Below are 25,315 nucleotides of genomic sequence, written 5' to 3' on the forward strand. Positions count from 1 at the left end.
CATGTGATCTGGGGAGAAGCCGACCCCACCCGTAATGGGCCGCCACCAGTCTAGGGCTGTGTTTTTTTGAAGTGTGGACATTGAAGCCTTCAGGCTCCTCAAGACCCTTTCAGGTGGTCCAAGGGAAAAATGTTTTCACAGTGATACTGAGACATCATTTGCCTTTTCACTATTAGATTTACAGTGGTGATGCAAAGGTGGGAGTAGGTAAATCCACTAGCACCTCACTGCGAGTAAGGCAATGACACAGAAAGGTACCTACTAGTGACCATCATGTTCTTCATCACCATGTGATCATGGCAAAAAAACACTTAAGAATAGCCTCAGCGTGATAGCAAAAAAGAAAGTCAATTTTATTAAATCTCAACTGTGGAGTACACATCTTACGAATACTCCATGTGACTAAACGGAATTTGCGTGAAGCACATGGGAAGCATACCAAAGCTCAATAGCTCCCCTGTAGGAAACAACCTCTGAGCTCCAAGCTGAGAGCTACTTTTTTCATGGAACATCACTTTTGCTTGAAAGAATAACTGGCAGATAAAGTGGTGAGTCTGGAGAAAACAGTGGATAATGTTGCCAACAATAAAATTGAAGCTTTCAAGTGAAAACTTGAATCTTGGAAAACTTACATTGCTCTATGAGCTTGACACCTTCTCAATTTTTGAAGACTTTTTTCATGAGGTCTGTGGTAATAGCAACCATTGTGATTTTTCAATACTCTATGACGAAATGTGTCAGAATTTCGAAGGTTGGCACAATGCAGTAAGCCAATGTTTTTTAAATAATGCATGATATTTTAAAATGATGAATGGGTAAATGGCTCTTGCAAGCACAAGATATACCAATAGGTTTTAATTTAAGTACAAAAATTTCACTGATATAATTTCAGACTTTACATGGCTACTAACCTTTAAGCAATTACTAGTTCCTGAGTTTTAGTGTAATATGAAAGAAGAATAGTCACATTATCTGAAAAGGCTATAAAAATACCCCTTCTAGGCTGGGCACTACAGGTAGCTCATGCCTATAATCGCAGCACTGTGGGAGGCCAAGGTGGGCAGATTGTTTGAACCCAGGAGTTTGAGACCACCCTAGGGAACGTGGTGAAACCCCATGTTTCACCACAAAAAACACAAAAATTAGCCATATGTGGTGGTGCATACCTGTAGTCTCATCTAGCTACTCAGGAGGCTAAGGTAGGAGGGTCATCTGAGCCCAGGAGGTTGCAGTGAGCTGAGATGACGCCACTGTACTCCAGCCTGGAGGACAGAGTAAGACCCCGTTCCCCTGCACCCCCCCCCAAAAAAAACCCTCCCTTTTTCCAATTACAAATCTATGTAAGGCTGGATTTTCTTTATATACTTCAGCCAAAAATGACAACAACAACAACAAAACACAAAACATGGCAGCAGATTGAATGCAGAAGCAGGTATGAGCATCTAACTGTGAAAGATTTGAAAAAATAAAAAAGTAAAACAATGCTACTGTTCCTAAATTTTTTATTGTTTTTGAAAATAGTCTTTTAAGCACAATGGCACAATGTTATAAAGGCCAAACTCATATGGTGAAGTACTAGCCCCCTGCCCTGCCTTAGCCCATGATCTTACTTGGCTATGGTCTCCACAGAGGTACCCAAATTAAAATTAGGTCATTAGGTCATTAGGATGGGCCCTAATCCTTCTGAGAAGACATTTAGACACAGACATGTAGTGGGAAGGTGGTGTGAAGAGTTGCAGGGAGAAGGGGCCTGTCCACAAGCCAAGGAGAGAGGCCTGGAACAGATCCTTCCCTCTATAGGGAAGTTTATTTTCCCCCCTCAGATTTCACTGATTTGATCCTATAAAGCAAACTGGGTTGGGAGGCTGAGGCAGGCAGATCACAAGGTAAGGAGATCAAAACCATCTTGTCCAACATGGTGAAACCCCGTCTCTACTAAAATACAAAAAATTAGCTGGGTGTGGTGGCGCGTGCCTGTAATCCCAGCTACTTGGGAGGCTGAGGCAGGGGAATCGCTTGAACCCGGGAGGTGGAGATTGCAGTAAGCTGAGATCGCACCACTGCACTCCAGTGTGGTGACAGAGCAAGACTCCGTCTCAAAACAAAAACAAAAACACCCCTGGGAATAGACAGATCAACAAGGAAAAAAAGGCATGTTTATTAACGTGCACTGAGGCCCAGAAGTCATACAAAATACGAAAAACTCAAATGGCCAGGTGGACGATGCTTTTTTTTTTTTATTTTTTTTGAGATGGAGTCTCGAGGCTCTGTCGCCCAAGCCAGAGTGCAGTGGCACAGTCTTGGCTCACTGAAACCTCTGCCTCCTGGGTTCAAGCAATTCTCCCACCTCAGCCTCCCGAGTAGCTGGGACTACAGGCATGTGCCCCCGCACCCAGGTAATTTTTGTATTTTTAGGGTTTCACCATGTTGGCCAGGCTGGTCTTGGACTCCTGACCTCAAGTTATCTGCCTGCCTTGGCCTCCCAAAGTGCTAAGATTACAGGCATGAGCCACCGCTTCAGGCTGGTTGATGCTTTTATACCATCTTGAGGTTACAGAAAGAATGGAGACTTGGGTCCTAACAAAACAGGTTATGGGAGGAGAGAAGAGGAGACCTGGCACCTAAGGCAGTCTTGTTATGCAGAGGAAACCAAGGTAGCAGCCCTCAGGAAGAATAGATGGTAGGTAGACCGTGGGAAGTGTTTGTCAGATTCTAAAGGTTTGAGACTCTCAGGTCATCTTTCCTAGATCCGGACAAAGGGGGCTTCAGAGAAAGCCTTCTTACAGCTGTTGTTTACTTCGCTTTATTTCCTCTGCAGATGCAAACCTCCTTCCCCCCTCCCCCCAACTCAAAAGGGGAGACTAGATTTGCAGGGCAATTCTTGTGTTTACAGGCCTTCTGAATAGCCATTTTGAAGTATGTCAAAGTCTATTTTGGGGTGAAATATTTGGTGTCATTTTCCTCCCAGCCTTCACAAAGAACCAACCCTGTTGACAGCATGTTTTTAAAGTTTCTGCTCCCAGCACTGAGAGACAATAAATGCCTTTTTTTTTTAAAACCTACCCAGTGTGTGGTACTGTGTTACAGCAGCCCTAGCAAACTCTTATCACTTCTGTGCTTGAAATACTCCCAGCTCAGAAAAAATCCAAATTAAGTCCTGCCTGTGGCCTGCAAGGCTATACCATGAGCTGCTTCCCTGTCCTCAGTACGCAGCTCTGCCCAGACCATGGATGCTTAGGTGTGCCATGACCTGACTGTCAGGACTAAGCCAACTTCAATGTGACTGGATTCTGTTGACCTAAAAGGAAGAAGCTGGGGCAAAATTAACATAAATAGGGAGTGTATTGGGGCCAAGCTTGAGGATTGCAACCTGGGAGCATAGTTTCAAGTTACCCTGAATATCCACTCCAATTAGCAGCGATTACAAGTGGATTTTTAAAGGGAAATGTGGACAGAGAGTGGGCTGATACAAAGTGGTTTGTCAGGAAATCTCTTTGGGGTTCACATAAATAACATAGATTAGTGATTGGCTATATATTGCGAAGCTGTAGGCTGTGGGTTATAGTGTCAGTTGCAGCTTTATTAGGTTAATTTATAGCTACTTGTGGCAATAGCAAACACTTTTAAGAGATGAATGTATAGCTCAAGGGGGGAGTAGGACGTGACCGTGGTCTTGTTATGTGTTCTTTTTTATTTTTTATGATACAGGGTCTAGCTATGTTGCCCAGGCAGGTCTTGAACTTCTGACCTCAAGTGATCCTCCTGCCTCAGCCTCCTAAGTAGCTGGGACTACAGGCACACACCTACTTGCTGGGCTTCTGTGATCTTATTTTAATGTCTCTCTTGGCCTGATAATTAAAAGGACTATCATTCCTCAGATAAAAATTCTTTTCTCAACTCTTTGTTCCAGGAAATTCTTGTCCAGGAAGATAAGGCTATAAAACCAGTCAATAACTTGTTGTTTTCTTCAGGAATCTCTTAAATGTCCATTTATCCAAACAATAGACTGCTGGGCTAGCCACTTCCCAGCATACCAGGAGGCTTCTCTGGGTAAACAGCCCTTTCAGGACAATAGATCCCACAGGTGCTTCTCACAGAACTGTTTGTGCCTCAGCTTGTTCTGAGACCCTTGCCTAGCTGTGCCCTCCAGTATTTGCCCAATATCAATTAGATCCCCTACTGACACAGGATTTGTTTCGACCCCTTTACCAGACTTGCAGCAGGGGTGGGTCTACTCGGCCCACTGCACTCAGCTCCTCGAGGGAGGGAGCACATGAGTGAGTGAGTGTGGGGCCTTGCCGGCCACTCCGAGGGCCAACACCTCCTTCGACCTTAGACTCTATGTGAGGGAATCTGTGTGCCATTCTAAGTCCCCGGCACACTGCCACTGTGTGGATGCACATGGGTGTTTTCCCAATCCTTCCCCCTCATGGGAGGTGCCCCTATAACCATGCAATGGGTTCATCTTGCCTGCTGCCAAGATAGAGCTGATTTATCAAGACAGGGGGATTGCAATAGAGAAAGAGTTTAATGTCATGCAGAGCCAGCTGAATGGGAGACCAGAGTTTTATTATGCAAATCAGTCTCCCTGGAAGTTCAGAGGCTGTAGTTTTTCAAGGATAGTTTCGGTGTTGCTGATTTGTTGGGGATGCAATCATGAGGTGTGGAAAATGGTCCCGATGCATGCTGTGCTGAGTCTACTTCTAGGTGAGTCCACAAGACCTGTTGATGGTCCCAGTGTGTCAGTTGTCAAAAATGCAAATACCTGAAAGGACATCTCAAAAGGCCAGTTTTAGATTCTACAATAATGATGTTATCTGCAGGAGTAGTTGGAGGAAATGTCAAGTCTTGTGACCTCTGGAATGATAGCTGGTAACCATTCACATCTTCACCTGAGCAGAACTCAGGCTCCCCTCATCTTTCTACCTGATGGCCTTTCGTTAGCTGTACAAAGGCAGTTTAGTTTTGGGGAAGAGATACTGTCATTTAAACTGTAAACTAAAGGTCTCCCAAAGTTACCTTAGCCTGAGCCCAGGAATGATTAAGAGCAGTTTGGAGGTTAAAGGCAAGATGGGCGTTGGTTAGATCAGATCTCCTTCACAATCATGATTTTCTTTTGTAAAGGTGGTTTCACTCCCTGGAGGCACTGCTCTATGAGATAGAGCTACAGAATGAAATTTGTACTACGAAATCGTCTGCTTCAGCCCCTGGTGATTGGATCCAAGGTAATTAAGTCATAGACCAAGTAATTAAGTCACTGGAAACAAAAAAATTATAGCCCAACAGAAATAAGCACTGAAGCACAGAAGTAATAGAGAATTACAGTCATAATTGATACCATGGTGTATTAGTCCATTCTCAGGCTGCTATGAAGAAATACCCAAGACTGGGTAATTTATTAAAGAAAAGAGGTTTAATTGACTCACAGTTCTGCATGGCTGGGGAGGCCTCAGGAAACTTACAGTCATGGTGGAAGGCTAAGCAGAAGCAGGCACTTTCTTCACAAGGCAGAATGAGAGAGAGTGCCAGCAGGGGAAATGCGAGATGCTTGTAAAACCATCAGATGTCATAAGAATTCACTTAACTGTCATGGGAACAGCATGGGGGAAACCACCCCCATGATCCAACTATCTCTACCTGGTTTCTCCCTCAACACTTGGGGATTATGAGGATTACAATTCTAGGTGAGATTTGGGTGGGGTCACAGCCAAATCATATCACATGGAAACCCAAAACCACATACATGTTGATGCTTTGGGAGAGCAGGAAGTAATGAAGCTGCCAGCATTGTTTGGAGAAGAATGTACGGTACCTTTCAAAATTGTGCTTACCCTTAATGCTCCCACACATACTCCCTTTATTGGTGATCTTCATCCCAATATTGAGGTGGTGTTTCTCCTTCCAAAACACCACTTCTTTGATTCAACCAATGGACCAAGGACTTATAGCGCCTTTAAGGCCTGCTACCTGAGAAGGACTTTTGCCTAGGCTATTGCTGTGGCTGAGGAAGATGCTGAGAAGATGCTGATGCAACTCTAGAAGGATTACAACATCTATTGTGGCAGGACGAGCCACAGACAAAACTCCTCACACACTGAGTTAAAGAAGGAAGTGGTTTATTTGGCCGGGAGCATTGGCAAGACTCCTGTCTCAAGAGATGAGCTCCCCGAGTGAGCAATTCATGTCCCTTTTAAGGGCTCACAACTCTAAGGGGGTCCACGTGAGAGGGTGGTGATCAGTTGAGCAAGCAGAGGGTACGTGACTGGGGGCTGCATGCACCGTTAATCAGATCAGAACAGAACAGGACAGGGATTTTTACAATGCTTTTCCATACAATGTCTGGAATCTGTAGATAACATAACCAGTTAGGTCAGGGGTCGATCTTTAACTACCAGGCTGGGCTGTCTGCCTGTGGATCAGCCAGGCGGTGCCGGGCTGTCTGCCTGGGGATTTCATTTCTGCCTTTTAGTTTTTACTTCTTCTTTCTTTGGAGGCAGAAATTGGGCATAAGACAATATGAAGGGTGGTCTCCTCCCTTGCAATGACTGCATCAAGAACCTTGGCATGGTCACCAAGGCGTGTATGAATGGAATCTGGACGAAGACACTCAAGAGGTTTGTCTATGACTTCAAAGCATTAGCCAGGATGAGGAGATTGCAAAAACCAAGGCTGTGGTTGTCATAGCAAATGACTCCAACTAGATGTGAATGAGGATGATGTAGAGGAGGTCTTTGAGGTGGTTCTTGAGGAATTGAAGAATGAGGAGCTGTTGCAACTGGAACAGGAATGCATAGCTGAAGAAGAGGCAAGAGAAGAGGAAACGGAAAAAAGAACTCCTAAGAAAAGTAACAATGAAGGGTTTGGCAGAAGCTTTTGTAGACCTCAGAAAGCTTAAAAAGTTTGAAAACATAGAGCCCAACACTGAAAGGTTTTCATTAATAGAGAGGAATGTACATGGTACATTATCTGTTTGCAGGCAAATCTGTGATGTAAAAAAGAAACAAACCAAGCAAACCACCAAAGACATATTTCTGAAAATAACAGCACTTCCTAAAGAGCCTCAGGGAGGTCCTTCAGGAGAAATCCAGAAGGATGCATTGTGGTCATAGGAGATGACAGCTCCATACATGTTATTTCCCCCAAAGACTTTCTAGTGGGATAAGATGTGGAGATGGAACGCAGTGATACTGATTATCCTGACCCTGTGTAGGCCAAAGCTGATGTGTGTGTTTGTGTCTTAGTTTTTAATTAAAAAAAAGTTTAGAAAGTAATAGGTTTTAAAATGACTTATAGAATAGAGATATGAAGAAAGAAAATATTTTTGTACAGCTGTACAATGTGTATTTTAAGCTAAGTGTTATAAGAATCAAAACGTTTTTAAAAATTATTTTTTAAACAAGTTATAGCGAAGTAAGGTTAATTTATTATTGAAGAAATAAATTTTAAAAATTAAATGTAGTGTAGCCTGTAAGTGTACAGTGTTTATAGTATCTCCATCTATAAGTATAGCTTGACTGTATTTCACTTTGTTACAAAGAAGCTGCACAGTGACTTACAATGATGCATGCAGAACAGCAGAATAAAACAAAGAATGAAATGAGGCAAAAGACCACGAAGAGGAGGCAAGTACAGGGAGGCCAAGATGAAGTCAGGGCTGCGCAGACCCTCTGTGGTTAGGCACAACTTTAGGCTAAACTCAATGCTAAGCTTTTGGAGCCCAGCCTGGGTTTCTCTGTAGAAGGGTTTTAAACTGTAGATTTTACACACAAGTGCGCACACACACATACATGCTGACTTCAAAAATTAAAAATTAAATGTTTTAATGGCTTTCAGATATATACAGTTGAAATTATTTTATCTTGTGTCAAATTTGATAAGTTGTGGTTTTCAACAAATTTGTTCACTTCATCTAAGTTGTCAAATTTGCTAGCAAAAAAGTTGCTTATAATATTCTTTATCTCTGTAATTATGTCCTCTTTTTCATAACTGATATTGGTGATCTTGTTTTCCCACCTTTTCCTCATTGAACAAACAAGGAAGGACTTTGTCAATTTTATAATTTTTTTGTTGTTGTTTTGTGAGACAGAGTCTCACTCTGTTGCCTAGGGAGTCTCGCTCTGTCACCCAGGCTGGAGTGCAGTGGCACGATCTCAACTCACTGCACGCTCCGCCTCCCTGGTTCACACAATTCTCCTGTCTCAGCCTCCCACGTAGCTGGGACTACAGGTGCCTGCCACCACACCCGGCTAATTTTTTTTTTTTTGTATTTTTAGTAGAGACAGGGTTTCACTGTGTTATCCAGGATGGTCTCGATCTCCTGACCTCGTGATCCACCCTCCTTGGCCTCCCAAAGTACTGGGATTACAGGCGTGAACCACTGCGCCCAGCTGACCTTTTATTTATTTCCTTCTACTATCTCTGTATTTAATTTGATGGTTTTTAGCTTCTTGAGTTGGAAGCTTGTTGATTTTTAACCTTTTTTTCTCAGAAATGAATTTAAAGCCATACATTTTCTTGCACGTACTTCTTTAGCTGTATCCACAAGTCTTTTTTTTTTTTTAGAGACCAAGGTCTTACCCTGTCACCTAGGCTGGAGTGCAGTGGCATGACCTTGGGTCACTGCAGCCATTATTTTGTGGGCTCAAGCAGTCCTTCCACTTCAGCCTCCTGAGTAACTAACTTTTGTGTTAGTATAGTTCTTCTTTCTTCTTCCTTCTTTCTTCCTGCTGCTGCTTCTCATTTTTTGTTTGTTTGTTTTTGTTTTTAGGACAAGGTCTTTCTCTGTCATCCTGGCTGGAGTGCAGTGGTGTGATGATAGTCATTGCAGCCTTGAACTCCAGGGCTCTGAGTGGACGGGACTGCATATGTCACCACTCCCAGCTAACTTTAAACATTTTTTGTAGAGACATGATCTCACTGTGTTTCCCAGGGAGCTCTTTAACTCCTGACCTCAAGCAGTCCTTCTGCCTTGGCCTGCCAAAGTGCTGGGATTACAGTTGTGAGCCACCGTGCTCAACCCACTAGCCCTTCCTACTGATGGTGATTAGGTTGCAGGGCCTGTTGCCTATTTGGAACGTCTGAGTTTGTGATATTAAAGCCTTGCCATCTGCATGTCGCAGGCTTTGTGTTCTCTTTTCTACAGTTTCCACTTATGTAAAAGTTACCACAAGCGGAGCCAGGAAGGGTTGTTGGGATGTTGAGCCAGCATACAATTTTAACAACGAGGACATCAAGGCCAAGCGAGCCACAGTCTGCTTAGGTCCACAACTGGTACCAATGGAATGGGGCCAAGCCCCATGACTTCTAATTCCCAGGTCACTGCTCACCATTCCTTTAACTCCTCCACTGTGTGCTCACCTTGGCTTACATGTTTGTACATATTCTCAATCCTCCGTGCAGGTTCAAATTTGACTTCATATACTTCCACTCATCTTGGCAGAGAAAATGGACTTTATAGTGATTGTTTTGATTTCTTTCTTTGCGTTGTAACTTAGGTTTTATTATAGCATATCCAGTAGGACAAAAGTCACATTGAAGGACTATTGTGAGTGAAATCCAGTCTTTGATTGCCTTGCAAACTAAAGTGTAGAATTACAGGTTTGAAGACCTTTTGGTTGGTCGGCCAGGGCTGTAGGAATGTAGAAGTCTTTTCTTCCAGCTTCCTTATGATTCTCTGGGGAAGTGTGTTGCAGTCATCACGACTGCCAGCTCTCCCTCCTCACCTCCACCACTCACCACCTATTTTTCTTTCTGTGTATGATCGAATGATACTTGCTGCCATTCACTATGGATGGTCCGGGAACCAATCCAATATACCCCTTGCATTTAGCCTGCCTTTTAAAAACATTTAATTTTTTTTTTCATTTTTTCCTTCACTCCTAGCTTTTAGTTTTACAGTCTAATATTATTTTTCAACACTACTTTTAATACTCAACAGTGTGGTCATATTCAGTGTTCAAGGATCTACATGCTTTATTTAAAATGTGTTGAAAATCACTTTATTTTTCAAAATTTTTTTCTTATAAGTCATTTCAAAATTTCTGAAACAATGAGACTCTTAAGATTTAACCAAACAATTTCTCCCATCTATAATCTTCTAATAATTTCTGTCATTTAAACAAATTATTCTTTTCTGTTGAAAGATACATATTTTGGAAATGTCCCCTGCCCTGATTCATTTCTATAAAGAAAACATTGAAGACAAACCACTGGAATGAGCCATAGTTATTTGTGCCTGAACCTCAATCACTCTTCCAGCCTACGAGGGGACCCCCGTGATAATCCCCCTTCGCCTCTGCCAAAAGATGTCAACAGCATCTTATGTAATGTTACTCTCTCTGGACAGATGACCCCAGATATGTGTCTCTGGCCTTGGCCTGTGACCGTTTTATTATTGGGCTTCTGCATGTCTTTCTTTCTTTCTTTTTTTTTTTTGAGATGGAGTCTCACTCTGTTGGCCGGGCTGGAGGGCAGTGGTGCGATCTTGGCTCACTGCAGTATCCATCTCCCGGGTTCAAGCGATTCTCCTGCCTCAGCCTCCTGAGTAGCTGGGATTACAGGTGGGTGCTACCATGCCCAGCTAATTTGTTGTGTATTTTTAGTAGACACAGGGTTTCACCATGTTGGTCAGGCTGGTCTTGAACTCTGACCTCATGATCCGCCTGCCTTAGCCTCACAAAGTGCTGGGATAGCAGGCGTGAGCCACCACGCCCGGCCTTCTCCGTGTCTTTCTGATGGCTTTGCCTCCTTTGGACAGGCACTGATACCTCAAAGAAGAGTTCAAAGGTACAGCTTCCATTGTCTCCGGCTGTCAAGGCTTGTGTCACATATTGTTAAGAGGGGATAATAAGCTTCCTTGCTTCCTTTATTTTCTCTTCTGCACATTATTGCTACTTTTGTTATCAAAACTTAAAACTTGGATTTTTAAATGATTTTTTTGTCTTTTGTAAATCCATGCCAATTTCTATTGTTTCCTCAATAGTATATGACTTTCAGATTTATCTTTTTCTGCCAAGAGCTTTATTATTTAATATTACAATGGTAAAAAAAATCCTTCCATTTAAATCTTTCTAAACCATGGTGTGCCTACAGAAATTTTGCCATTAATTGCAAGCCTTAAGCAAAAGATATATCACTCCCACAACATTATCTCACACTTAGACACACTACATATATTCTGTTTACATAAAGTGTTTTTAAAAATTAATACAAAAGACATGAACAGATACTTTTCAAAAGAAGACATACATACGGCCAAACAAGCATATGAAAAAAGTTAGTATCACTGATCATTAGAGAAATCAAAACCACAATGAGATGCCATCTCACGCCAGTCAGAATGGTTATTATTAAAAAGTCAAGAAATAACAGACGCTGGCGAGGTTGTGGGGGAAAAGGAATGCCTATTCACTGTCGGAATGTAAATTAGTTCAACCATTGCAGAAAACAGTGTAGCAATTCCTCTACGAGCTAAAAACAGAACTACCATTCGACCCAGCAATCCCATTACTCAGTGTATACCCAAAGAAGTCTAAATCATTCTACCATAAGGACACATGCAGGCAACTGTTCATTGCAGCACTATTCACAATAGCAATGACATGGGCTCAACCTAAATGCCCATCAATGGCAGATTGAATGAAGAAAATGTGGTACATAAACACCATGGAATGCTACGAAGCCATAGAAAGAACGATCACGTCCTTTACAGGAATACGGCTGGAGCTGGAAGTGATTATCCTTAGCAAACTAACACGGGAACAGAAAACCAAATACCACATGTGCTCACTTATAACTGGGAGCTAAAGTATGAGAACATATGGACACAAAGGGAGAACAACACACACTGAGGCCTACTTGAGGGTAAAGAGTGGGAGGAGGGAGAGGATCAGGAAAAATAACTATTGGGTAGTAGGCTTAGTACCTGGGTGATGAAATAGTCTGTACAACGAACCCCTGTGATATGAGTTTACCTATATAACAAATCTGCACATGTGCCCCTGAACCTAAAATAAAAGTTTTCAAAAATTTACTTCACTATTTTGTTGTTCATTCTTCTTTGCTCAATATTAATTAATTTAACAATTATTTTGACCTTACCATGTATCGCATGGGAGAAGACAGACATGGTCCATGCCTTCTTGGAGCTAACAGCTCAGTAAGTGAGGTTGACCAGAACTCTTTTCTAAATTCAACAAGAATATTTTAGTCCCTAACTCTTCCACTGATTACAACTAACTTTGAGAACAAAAAGCATCTACCTGAAGACTCTGAAAAGTAAACAACAGCAGGGGAGGGAAATAAAAACTTGAAAAATGACCAATACCAGTGAGTTTCCAAGTTTTTTTCTTTCTTTGTCTTTTGCCTTCCACACAAGGGTGGCCTGCAGCATGAACTATGGAGCCTGACAGTGGACACAGAGAGCAGAAACTCGAAGAGAACCCCTTCCTTTCAGCCAGGTGTGGTGGCTCTCTCCTGTAATCCCAGCACTTCGGGAGGCCGAGGCAGGAGAATTGCTTCAGACAAGGAGTTTGAGAACAGCCGTGCAAAACCCTGTCTCTACAAAATATACAAAAATTAGCCTGGTGTGGTGGCGTTTGCCTGTCATCCTAGCTACTCAGGAGGCTGAGGCATGAGAATCGCTTGAACCTGAGAAGTGGAGGCTGCAGTGAGCCAAGATCATGCCACTGCACTCCAGCCTGGGTGACAGAGCAAGACTGTCTCAAAAAAAAAAGAAAGAAACCCTTCCTTTCTGACCTCAGAAAAATGAGTCAAGAGTGCAGGGGTTGGGAAGTCCCTATTTACTTTTCTTCCTTTTTTCTGTCTTGGTCCAGCCACAAGGGCAGCTCACCTTGCACAGCTATACTACTGTGGTGCTGATGGGGGCAGCTGAAATCCCAAGAGAAAACTATCATTATGATCATAGGAACTGGGAAAAGGGGCTTCTGGGAGTCAGACTATGTGGGGGACATCTCAGAGAGAAGTGCGTTGGAGAAGGGCATCCCCTAACTGTGTGTATGAATCTAGCCAACTCTCGAGCCCATCCAAAGCTGTGAGTGCACACAACAGACCCAGAGAAGCATAAGAAAAGCTTGGAGAACTGAGATAGAAAACACTGCCCACAGAAAGCAAAAAGGAACTTGCCGTCTGAACCAAAACAGGCTGATTGCTTGCGAAAACAAACCACAAAAAATCAGCATGATCACACAGAGCCCAGAGCTGCTTAGCATAATAGTATGTCCAAGGCAGAATGCAGAATTACTTGATATACAAATAACCAGAAAAATATTCCCATTTCCCAAGGGAAAAGACAATCAACAAATGGCAACCATGAGATGACCCAGATATTGAAACTGGCACACAAAATCTTTAAAGAGCTATTATAACTATACTTGAAATAAATGAAAAAAATGGAAATGAGTTTTCAGTAGGAAAATCAAAACTATAAAAAAGAACAAGATGAATATTTTAGGACTGAAAAATGCAATATAGTACAAGAAGATAATTCGCTGGATGGGCTTAATAGTAGAATGGAGATGTCAGAGAAACAGTGGAAAATGATCAATAGAAATTATCCAGTCTGAAGTAGAGAAAGAACAAAGATTTAAAACAAAATGAACAGAGTCTCAGGGACCTGTGGGATAATATCAAAATGTTTCACCTTTATGTCCTTGGAGTCCCAGAGGAGAAGAGAAATAGATAGGTGTGGAAAAATTATCTGAAACATAATGGCATGCTTAAAACTTAACAAATTCAGGGAAAAACATAAACTTCCATGAACCCCAATCAGGATACACATGAAAAATATTGTGCTTAGACACAATAATCTAACTGCAAGGGGAAAAGAAGAAGAGGGGTGGGGAGCAGGTAGATGAAAACAACAGATTACATATAGGGGAAGAAAAATTTGAAGACTTCTCACTGGAACCATGGAGGCCAGAAAACAGTGGAACATCTTTTAAGTGCTGCAAGAAAAAAACAAGCATCCAAACCCCATTCCTCCGACAATACTCTGTCATCCCAGATTTCTATGTGCATCAACAATGTCCTTCAGAAATGAAGACAAAATACATTTTTGAATGAAAGCCAATCAACAAGTCCAGCAAAGTTGCAGGACGTAAAATCAACATACAAAAAATCAGTTACATTTCTATAACTAACAATAACCATCTAAAAAGGAAATTTAAGAACTTTCATTTACAATACTAAGACAAAATCCTTAGGAATATATTTAACCTAGGAGGCAAAAGGCTTGTGCACTGAAAACCCCCAAAATATTGAAATTGTAAATGAAAAATTACCCCCATGTGCATGTACTGGAAGACATAATATTGCTTACATGTGAATACTACCGGAAGGGATTTACAGATTCAATGAAATCTCTCTCAGTGGTTTTTTTTTTTTTTTTTTTTTTTTTGTGATGGAGTCTCGTTCTGTCGCCCAGGCTGGAGTGCAATGGCGTGATCTCGGCTCCCTGCAACCTCTGCCTCCCGGGTTCAAGCGATTCTCCTGCCTCAGTCTCCCGAGTAGCTGGGATTACAGGCACACACCACCATGCCTGGCTAGTTTTTGTATTTTTGTAGAGACAGGGTTTTGCTATGTTGGCCAGGCTGATCTTGAACTCTTGACTCAGGTGATCTGCCCACCTCGGCCTCCCAAAGTGCTGGGATTCCACGAGTGAGCCACCGCTCCTGGCCTGTATTTTTTATGGAAACAGAAAAGCCCATCCTAAAGTTTACAGAAAATCTCTCTCTCTCTCTCTCTGTCTGTCGTTCTCTCTCTTTTTATGAGACATGGTGTCACTATGTTGCCCAGGCTGGACTTGAACTCCTTGGCTCAAATATTCAGCTAACTGAATATCTGGGATTACAGGTGTGTACTACTCCGCCTCTCTGTCATATGGAATATTAAGGAACCCTGAATAGCTAAAATAGTCTTGAAAAAGAAGACTATAGTTGGAGGACTCACAGTTCCTGATTTCAGAACTTACTACAAAGCCATGGTAATTAAACAGTGTGGTCTTGGCTTAAAGACAGACAGAGAAACCAATGGTATAGAGAAGAGAGCCAAGAAATAAGCCACTGCATATATCATCAGTTGATTTTTGACAAGGCCTCCAAAAAGCCCTCTCCAGGGAAAGGGTAGTCTTATTAATGGTGCTGAGAAAACTGGATATCCACATGCAAAAGAATGAAGTTGGATTCTTCTGTTACACCACATACAAAAATTGACTCAAAATAAGTCAAAGACTTCAATGTAAAAGCTAAAGCTATAAAACTCATAGAAGAAAACACAGGGGAAAACCTTCATGACATTGGATTTGGCAGTAATTTCTTGGAAATGACACCAAAAGCACTGGCAATAAAAGAAAAAAAATTAGGTAAATTGGACTTCTTCTAAATTTAAAGTATGTACATCAGTGCAGTGTGGGAAATTAAACAAAATTAAAGTTACGAATGGTTTAATTCTTCCCTTCTACTCTGTATGCTTGAGTCTTCCCATCCCAGGCACCAGACATGTGAGGGGGTGAGCCTGTAAATGATCCCACCACCAGCCTGAAGGTCAACCCAAGGAGCCAGCCCCCAGAGCCCTGCCCAATTTGCAGGTTCATGTGTAAAATCGATGTAATGGCTTACACCCCCGTTTATACCTTAATTCACTTATTTTTATTCTTTTATGCTTATTTGAATGTCTGTTGATCTAATACAAGTGAGTAATCTCTTAGACTGTCAAAAGCCCATCATAGGGTCCAGAGATATGTTAATTGATAGAGTCATAGAGACTGACCTTGTCGGGAATGACTGTCCAGACCCCAGTGCCCTGAATGTGGCGAGTAAGACTGTTTTTATAGAGAAAGAGGCTCCCTCAGCTCTCAGGAGTCAGGGAGCAAATGCTTGGCCCAGAGGCGCTAGGAAGGGGAGTGAGAAGTGGCAGTTTAGAATGTAGCATGGCACAGCATCACTGGAAATGCTTTGAAATCCAGAACACCACCTCCCCTGCCACTAAAGAAATACTTCCACCAGGCTTCTAAAGAGAAGGATGTAATATGCTGAAAATAAAACACATTAAACATAACAAAAATGTGTTTTGACAAGAGATGAAGTAGAAACCAACTAGGTGAAGTCACTCTATTTGATTTACTAATGTATCAGTGAAGATAGGCTGCAGAGGCTAGGTTGTACCGCACTGAAATAACTAGAGGAATGCTGGTAACTGTTTAACAACTGGTTCTTTGGAGCAGGGGTCGGGGGAATGGAGAAGGGCAGGGGAAGATATTCATATATATGTATATATACATATATATACACATACACACACACATATATATACATATATATATATATATCGGGAATAAGCTTATTATAAATTTTACTGATAGAAAAGGCATCAATTTATAAATTAAAAAAACCCACTACTCCCTACTGTATGTCTTATAAGTTCCAAATAATTCTCATAGAGCATTTTTGTTAATTTTTGCAGTACTCTTGTAGCCAACCTCTGGTTTCAGTTGTCAAGTGAATACATTTCCAGCATGAATGTTGATTGCTGCATTTGTTTATGTTTATGAGGAAGACCAAAGTAAAATGACGACAAAGATGTATATTAAAACCTCACCCATTTGTTTCCTGAATGGAATGATGCTTTTCTGGAAGAATATTTCCTCAGATTTTTGCGCTATTCATAATGTAGCAGTTATAGACATAATACACTTTTTGTTTGTTTGTTTAAGACAGAGTCTCCCTCTGCCACCAGGCTGGAGTGTAGTGGCACAATATCAGCTCACTGCAACCTCCACCTCCCAAGTTCAGGTGATTCTCCTGCCTCAGCCTCCCGAGTAGCTAGGATTACAGGCACACGCCACCACGCCCGGCTAATTTTTGTATTTTAGAGATGGGATTTCACCATGTTGGCCGGGATGGTCTCGATCTCTTGACCTCATGATCCGCCCGCCTTGGCCTCTCAAAGTCCTGCCATTACAGGCATGAGCCACTGCTCCCTGCCATAATACACTTTTAAGTTTAATCTACAGGAACATTTTTCTCTATCATTTTCTTAAGTCCAGATAAACACTAAAACAATCAAGCTCTGGTTTATAGAGCTTGCCAGTTTCCATGGTGTAAACACTCATACCATGGCTGAACACGGAGGTGGGAAGAGATGCACAGTAGCATACCATGAGATAGTATTTCCACCATGCAGACACAGTGCATGCAAATAACCTCAAGAACAGACAGTAGTAAAATAGTTACACATATTTGAATATTATTTGTTTAAATGTTTGTAATTATAAGCTTATATAATGTAATTCTTAATAATGGCTCACAAAACTGAAAATTTATTGCCTCTTGTGAGGCAATACTCACAGGCTCTAGCACTGCCGTGGGTTATCAGTAATGAACCTACACTACATTTAGACTATTATTTCAATTAGCTGCATATCCAACTGCCCCAATGCTTAAGGGCTTAAAACAACCACTTATGGTTTCTCGAGATTCTGTGATTTGACTGGGCTCAGCTGGATGGTCCTTCTGCTGGACATGGTGCCAGTGGGAGTCATAACGCAGTTGCCTTCATCTGGAAGCTCAGCTGGGGCTGGGACACCTGCCTGGCTTCACTCAGACATCTGCACTTCAGCTGGGGGCTGGCTGAGTCTCTTCCCTCCAGTAGGACAGCCAAACTTCTTACCTGATGGCTCTAGGCTCCAAGCGAGGGAGTGTGGAAGCTGTGAGGTCTCTCAGGAGCTGGTCCTGTAAAAGGCATGTGTGCACTTCATCATATGCTATAGGTTGGAGCAAGTCTCAGGGCCAGCCAGATATAAATGAAAGGGAAATAGATTCCACCTCTTGATGGGGAGAGTGGCAAGTGTGTGCAGCAATCAGAGGAATTGTTGGCAGTCATCTTTGAAGACAAACTACCACCCTTACCTACCTATGTGGTTTATCTTCTGTCTTCCACATTAGCATATAAACCACACGAGGGCCAGGAGTTTTATCTGTTTTGTTCACTGTTGTGTCCCTGACACCCAGGACTGTGCTTGGCACACAGAAGACATTAAGTATAATATTAGATGAATATATCAGTGTCAAACTGTTTTCTTCATTCTCTGGTTTCTTCTAGTTCTTGCCCATATATATGTATATAGTTGGATAATTGCTCCCGGATAATTTTAATGACATGAATGTTGGTGTAACGGTAGTAAGATCACGATAAGATGTGTGGCTCTTCCAAGGTTGGGATTTTGTTTTTAATTAGGAAAAGTTTTCCTCCCCCAAGCAAATGGCTTGGCTTTTTTTCTTTTGGACACGGATTTGTTCAACTGATCCTCTGCTGTCATGCTGGATGCAAGAGAGCTTGCTCAGTTTTCAGATTTTAGATCTTCAAAGCATACATTTTGCTTTTTACTCCACTTCTGTCCCTAGTATAGGTTCTATTGTGCCATTCCTTTTGTCTCAGCTTTTGCACTTACATCAAAAAAACCATTTATTTATTTATTTATTTATTTATATTTTTATTTATTTATTTATTTATTTTGAGACGGAGCCTCACCCTGTCACCCAGGCTGGAATGCAATGGCATGATCTCGGCTCACTGCAAACTCCGCTTCCCGGGTTCAAGCGATTCTCCTGCCTCAGCCTCCTAAGTAGCTGGGATTACAGGCACACGCCTCCATGCCCAGCTAATTTTTGTATTTTTAGTAGAGACGGGGTTTCACCAGGTTGGTCAGGCTGGTCTCGAACTCCTGACCTCGTGATCCACCCGCCTCAGCCTCCCAAAGTGCTGGGATAACAGGCGTGAGCCACGGTGCCCAGCCCCAAAAATCCTTTAAAGAATAAAAGACAAATTGGCCTGAAGATCTTGCCCTATTAAATATAGTGGTCTATATGATTATATACAACTTGTAGAAGTTTAATCACTCCTGTACCTGTTTTCCTGTGCCATTTATCCACACTTCTGCATAAGTTAGTTTTTAAATTAATGTATTTTTGTGGCAAAATACGTATAACTTAAAATTTACTATCATAACCAATTTTAAGTTTATGGCTCAGTAGCACTAAACACATTCATGTTGTTGTACAATCATCCTCCTTCATCTTGCAAAACTGATACCCTGCACCCACTAAACAACAACCCCTGACTCCTACCTCCCCACAGCCCCTAATAACCCCCGCTCTACTTTCTGTCTATGAATTTGACTACTCTAGGCTCCTTACATGAGTGGAATCATACAGTATTTGTCTTTTTGTGACGGCTTACTTCACTTAGCATAATGTCCTCAAGGTTTATGTGATACTTCTTGCAGCATATCTATACTTTCTTAACATTTTGTACTGTAGGGTGAGCTCCTTAAGTGTCAGTACCATCCTTTTATCCTGTACTCTTGGCACCTAGTATTTGTAGTAGGTTACATAACAAATGCTGACTGACTGAATGAAGGAAACAAAGAAGAAGGATTGTTTTTAGGATATTGACTATATTCAGGATTTAGGGGGAAACGTCTATGTTTGCAAAGTATATATAAGATAAAAACTGATATCCAAAATATATACAAAACACTTAAAACTCAATAATAGGATGGCAAACAATTAAGAAAAGGACAAAAGATCTTAACACCTCACCAAAGAAAATATACAGATGGCAATAAACACATGAAAAGATGCTCAACAACATCTGTCATTAGAGAAATGCGAAGTAAAACAGCCATGAGATACCACTACATACCTAAGAGACAAAAACATATTGAAAAACTAAAACAATTAACACCAGAACACTGACAACACCAAATGCTGGCGAGGATGTGGAGCAACAGGAACTGTCACTCAATGCTGGTGGGAAGGCAAAATGGCAGAGATGCTTTGGAAGACAGCTTGGCAGTTTCTTACAAAACTAAACCTACTTTCACCATGCAATCCAGAAATCATACTCCTTGGCATTTACCCCAAAGGGCTGAAAAGTCATGTCAACATAAAAACCTGCACATAGATGTTTATAGTAGCCTTATTCATAATTGCCAAAACTTGGAAACAACCAAGATATCCTTGAGTAGAGGTGACAGGTAAATAACCTCCAGTGCATCCAGACAATGGGCATTATTCAGTACTAAAAAGGAATGAGCTGTCAAGCCATGTATAGACATGGATAAACCCTTAAATGCATATTACTGAATAAAGGAGGACAATCTGAAAAGGCTGCTACTGTAGAATTCCAGATATGTGACATTCTGGAATACTACGGAGACAGTAAAAGGATCAGTGGGTACCAGGGGTTGTGGTGAAAGATGATGCATGGATGGAGCACAGGGAATTGCTAGGGCAGTGAAACTATCATTCTCGTTGATATTATAATGGCGGATACCTATCATTGTACATTTGTCAAAACCCATAGAATATACAGCATAAGAGTGAGCCCTAATGGAAATGGTGGAGTTTGATTAATAATAATATATCAATATTAGCTCATCAATTATAACGAATGTACTACACTATTGCAAGATATTAAAAATAGGGAAAATTGAGGGTGACAGGATATATGAGAACACTCTATACCTTTTGTGCAATATTTAAACCTAAAACTGCTCAAAAATAGCTATTTTTTTTAGAAAACACGAATATTTTAAAAATCATTTATAATCCTTCCATTGCCCCTTTTCATTAAAATATAAAACAGAAACATGAGTTTCACTGATATGACCTGTTTTCATGGCTGTTTTTTCTTTGCTCAATTTTCCTGCCATTGGTAAGACTGGCTTATTCTACTTTCCTCCCAGTCAGAAATAACTACCAGCAGAGGTTGCTAGAAGGCAGGCATTAGGAATCTTTCTGCTGTGGAGAGATGGGACGGTCCTGCACAGTGTTGGGTTCGTTCTGACGGCCACAGGCATGTCCCTTGGGAAAGCACTCCATGGCAGGGATTTCACAAAAACTGAGGATCTTTGTGTCTCTTTGTGTCTCTGTCTTATGAATGTTCCCTGAGAAAGAAGTCAGCCTGGACACCTGACAACAGGCGTGAATTCACACCCCTTTTTCTAGATGTTATCATGGAAGGCATGTTGAAAGAAATATATTTCTTTCCTTTAGTGACCACCAAAGTGGTCACTAAAGGAAATGCATTTCTAAATGCATTTCTCAAAAATATCTATTTAAATTTAAATATCTATTTAAATTAACACATTTGTTAAACCATTTTATTCTCAGTTGTTTTCAGCATCTGAGATATGTTTAGAGTTGCTAAAAGGTTCATTAAAAGAGTTTGTTAAACTCCTTCAATAAAATTCTGAATGTGATTCGCTTTATTCCCAGAGGTTATCCAAGAAAGGAAGTGGAGAATGTTCTTTTTGAAAACATGAAGTGGGAAAATGTTTAAAACTATTTATAGCAGCACTTAGCTGTGGAAATCCCAGACTTTACCATCTATTTATAGTTACTCTTTGGGTTAAAAGGGTGAAACCAGAAATCTTGAAAATGCTACATGCTTTTATCCAGCAGTTAAAACTAATAAACTGTCTTTCTGTGGTTATGATAACCAGATACTTATAAGAGTAATTCTGGAAATGACAATAAGTACATCTTGGCTTAAAAAAAAACTGTTTAAGAGAGCAATGTTTTCTCTGATTAAGTGATTTGTATTTGGGTTTCTTATGTTTTCGAGTTATCTGCAAATCGCATTCTCTCTGTAGCATGTGGGATTTCTAATGACAAGTGGGAAGCGTGGTGGATTGACAAAAATTTGCACATGGGCTAGTCAATCTCCAGTGCTGGTTGGTCATCTGAATAAAATGAAGGCCAGGTAAAATTACCGGACTTCAAACAGCAGAATTTAAACCTTCCTTGGAGGAATACCCATTTCTGAAATTTCTGCTAAGCTATGACATCAAACTCTGCTGTGGCCTTGATATATGGCACAGAATTTGCACCTATGCAGTGTAGAATATATAATCTATTGATCTATTGGCCTTTAGGAATTTAATTGTTTCAGTTGCTTAATATGTTTGTGCGTTTTTTTCTTTTTTTTTCTGGAGGCAAAAAGACCAGTTAGGAGGTTGTTGCTGTAAAATGAATGTTAAGTGCGTATGAGAATTTGGGAGAGGGCAGTGGTCAGCAAGATTGGAGAGGAAGGGATACGTCTGGGAGGCTTTTTAGAAGTAGACTCAGTTGGCTTTGTTGAGGTGTTTGCATGTTAAAATGAAATTCTTCTGCTGGGCACGGTGACTCATGCCTGTAATCCCAGCACTTTCGGAGGCCGAGGCAGGTGGATCACCTGAGGTCAGGAGTTCAAGACCAGCCTGGCTAACATGGTGAAACCCCATCTCTACTAATAATACAAAAGTTAGCTGGGCATGGTGGCACATGCCTGCAATCCCAGGTACTCCAGAGGCTGAGGTAGGAGAATCGTTGGAACCTGGGAGGCGGAGGTTGCAGTGAGCTGAGATCACGCCACTGCACTCCAGCCTAGGCGACAGAGCAAGACTCCATCTCAGAAAGAAAAGAAAAGAGAAAAAAAGAAAAAAGGACAGGAAAGGGGAGGGGAGGAGAGGGGAGGGGAGAGGAGTGAAAGAAAGGAAGAAAGAGACAAAGAGGGAGAGGAAGGAAGGAAGGACTTCTAACTGGGGGAAAAGAAGGAAGGGAGGGAGGGAAGGAAGGAAAGGAAGGGAGGGAGGGAGGAAGGGAAGGGAAGGAAGGAAGGACTTCTAACTGGGGGGAAAGAAGGAAGAAAGGGAGGGTGGGGAGGGAAGGAGGGAAGGAGGGAAGGAAGGAAGGAAGGACTTCTAACTGGAGGGAAAAGAAGGAAGGGAGGGAAGGAAGGAAGAAAGGAAGGGAAAGACTGATTTCTAACTAGGGGGAAAACTGGGGGAAAATTTTGCCCCACTACTAATGTGAACTTTGGCTTTGTATAAAAATGAAGAGATGATTAAGAATGGATAAATGTCATCCTGGACAATATAATGAGACCTCATCTCTACGAGAAAAAAAATTAGCTGGGTATAGTGGTGCATGCCTGTAGTTCCAGCTACTCTGGAGGCTGAGGCAGGCAGATTGCTCAAGCCTGGGAGGTTGAGACTGCAGTGAGTCGTGATCACGTCACTGCACTCCAGCCTGTGCAACAGAGTGAGACCTTGTCTCAAATAATTAAAAAAAAAAATTAAAGAATGGATAAATACAGTGGTGCAAAAAACAACAAAATCATGTTGCTGCCGCAACAGCTCATTCTTTGCATACTCCTTACACAAAGTCTGACTTAAATAGCAGACATTATTAGTAATCATTAATGCAAATCTGTAAATAGAACTCACAGAACTCAATACACTTTTGTGTCAATCAGGTTAGACAGAAAAATCAGGCTTCTGAAATGCAATTGTAAATGCAAAATACACCGAAGTCTTTTCAACTACGATTCTCATTTTTTATTAAATTCCATTCTGCTGCCTGGGTAGTATCACGTAAAAATGCAGCGTAAACCTCTTAGTGAGCGTGACACATTCATGCCTGCAAACTGGAGGATGAAACTTACCTGATAACTTCCATCCACCTATGCCCAGTGATTGCTTCTTCTCAACTCCCAAAGTGCCAGCTGCATAGGCCATCCATTTGTCACTTTGTGACATGCTGTCCTGCGCCACCTCTGACGCCAGTGTCCTTGTTATTTGGTCCTGTAGCAGCCCCATTTGAAGCACTCGTTTCCTGTGTCCACGATGGTGTGTCTGCCTGCACCACCGTAAGTAACCTCTGCTCTGCAACCTCGCCTCCTCTTGCTGAAGAGTTGACAGATTTCCTTGGAAACCACATGTGCTGCATTAACCAGAAGGAACTTGGGGTGGACAGTTAGGCTCCTGAAGTCCTCGCCGTATTTTTGCTATCAACATTTCAAGTGATTCTGGACAAACACTTAACCTCTTTAAGTCTCTGTTTCCTCTGTTCTGAAATGAAAGACTGGGCCAAGTACTCTCTAAGGCCTCTCTAACTCTAAATGGCTTCATTCCCTCTCCTTACGCCCCTTCTCTCGACTCGACTGAACTCTGAGGACTATATGGTCCCAGTTAGAACCAGTTTCCCAAACTTTTAGATGGTATCTACAACCACACAACCCAAAAGAAAACCTAAGAGTGGGTTTAAGGGAATCTAAACTGGTTAATGAAGAGATAACTGGTCTCATGCAGAAGCTGTAGGCTCCCTTAAATGGCCCTAGGAGACCACTTGAGAAATTTGCAGAAATAGCAGCTCACAAAGCCAACTTGGCTTTCATGGAAGTTGAAGTGATATTTTACATCGTTGGATCATATCAAGATGTAAAGCTTTTAGCCCAGAGGCTTCGGAGAGGATGCTGTGGAATACGACTCTACCTCCTGTGCCTTGCCCTTGAACCTTATCAGCTCAAGTCTCCTGGACTTTGCCTCATCCTGTTTGGATGGGCAAGATCCACGTCAGTGGGGCTGGTTGGAGAGGATGGTTGTGTTTTCTTTTTCTTTTTAAACCAACCTTACTGCCTTCCTTTTTTCCTTCCTTCCTACCTTCCTTCCTTCCTACCTTCCTTCCTTCCTTCCCTCCGTCCCTCCCTCCTATCTCTCTCTCTCTTTCTTTCTTTCCCTTTCTTTCTTTCTTTCTTTCTTTCTTTCTTTCTTTCTTTCTTTCTTTCTTTCTTTCTTTCTTTCTTTCGTCTTTCTGTCTTTCTGTCTTTCTTCCTCCCTCCCTCCCTTCCTTCCTTTGTTCTCTTTCACTTTCTCTCTCTCTTTCAAGACAGGGTCTCATTATGTTGCCCAGGCTTGTCTTGAACTCCGGGCCTCAAAAGATCCACCCCCCTTGGCCTCCCACAGTGCTGGGATTATAGGCATGAATTACCGTGCCTGCCCAGGGGATGGTTCTTTGTAACAGTGGGGCTGAGTCCAGATTGTCAACAGATAGGGATCAGAACTGGAGGCTTGGGACCACTGGGAGCAGGATCTGTGTGTCCTCAGAGCCGAGGTCCTAGAGCAGCTTCCCTTCCCCTGGGTCCCAGGCATGCTCAGTGATGGTGGCCCTGGGAGTCACTGTCCCCAGCTAAGAGGGCTTGACAGCAAAGATCCCATGCCTTCATTCATCATTTCCATGACAGAACTTTGGATGGGGAAAGAGAGACAAAGCCCTAGGGACCCAACACCCCTTGTTATTCCGGTTAAATCCTCCCTGCAACATTCAGAGCTCCTGACCCACTACAGTGACCCCTGGGCCTTGTTAGCCCAGGGTTGGGGATATGTGCCTCCACCTCTCCTCCTACAGGTGGACTTGTGTCTCTGAGTAGATCTGGTGATATTTTTTAGATGGGGAGAGAGGGGGGAGGAAGGACT

General features: G+C 42.0%; 1 long non-coding RNA gene across 1 annotated transcript in view; it reads left to right on the forward strand.

Moving 5' to 3' along the window:
• Positions 1 to 25,315, forward strand: part of LOC129487830 (uncharacterized) — a 93,226-nt gene that overhangs the window by 4,405 nt on the left and 63,506 nt on the right. Inside the window, exon 2 of the long non-coding RNA XR_008659474.2 lies at positions 5,125 to 5,225. This is a non-coding gene — a long non-coding RNA (uncharacterized lncRNA). The remainder of the gene's footprint in view (positions 1 to 5,124; positions 5,226 to 25,315) is intronic.

Source organism: Symphalangus syndactylus, chromosome 1 (assembly GCF_028878055.3).
Source record: "Symphalangus syndactylus isolate Jambi chromosome 1, NHGRI_mSymSyn1-v2.1_pri, whole genome shotgun sequence".
Classification (NCBI taxonomy): Eukaryota; Metazoa; Chordata; class Mammalia; order Primates; family Hylobatidae; genus Symphalangus; species Symphalangus syndactylus.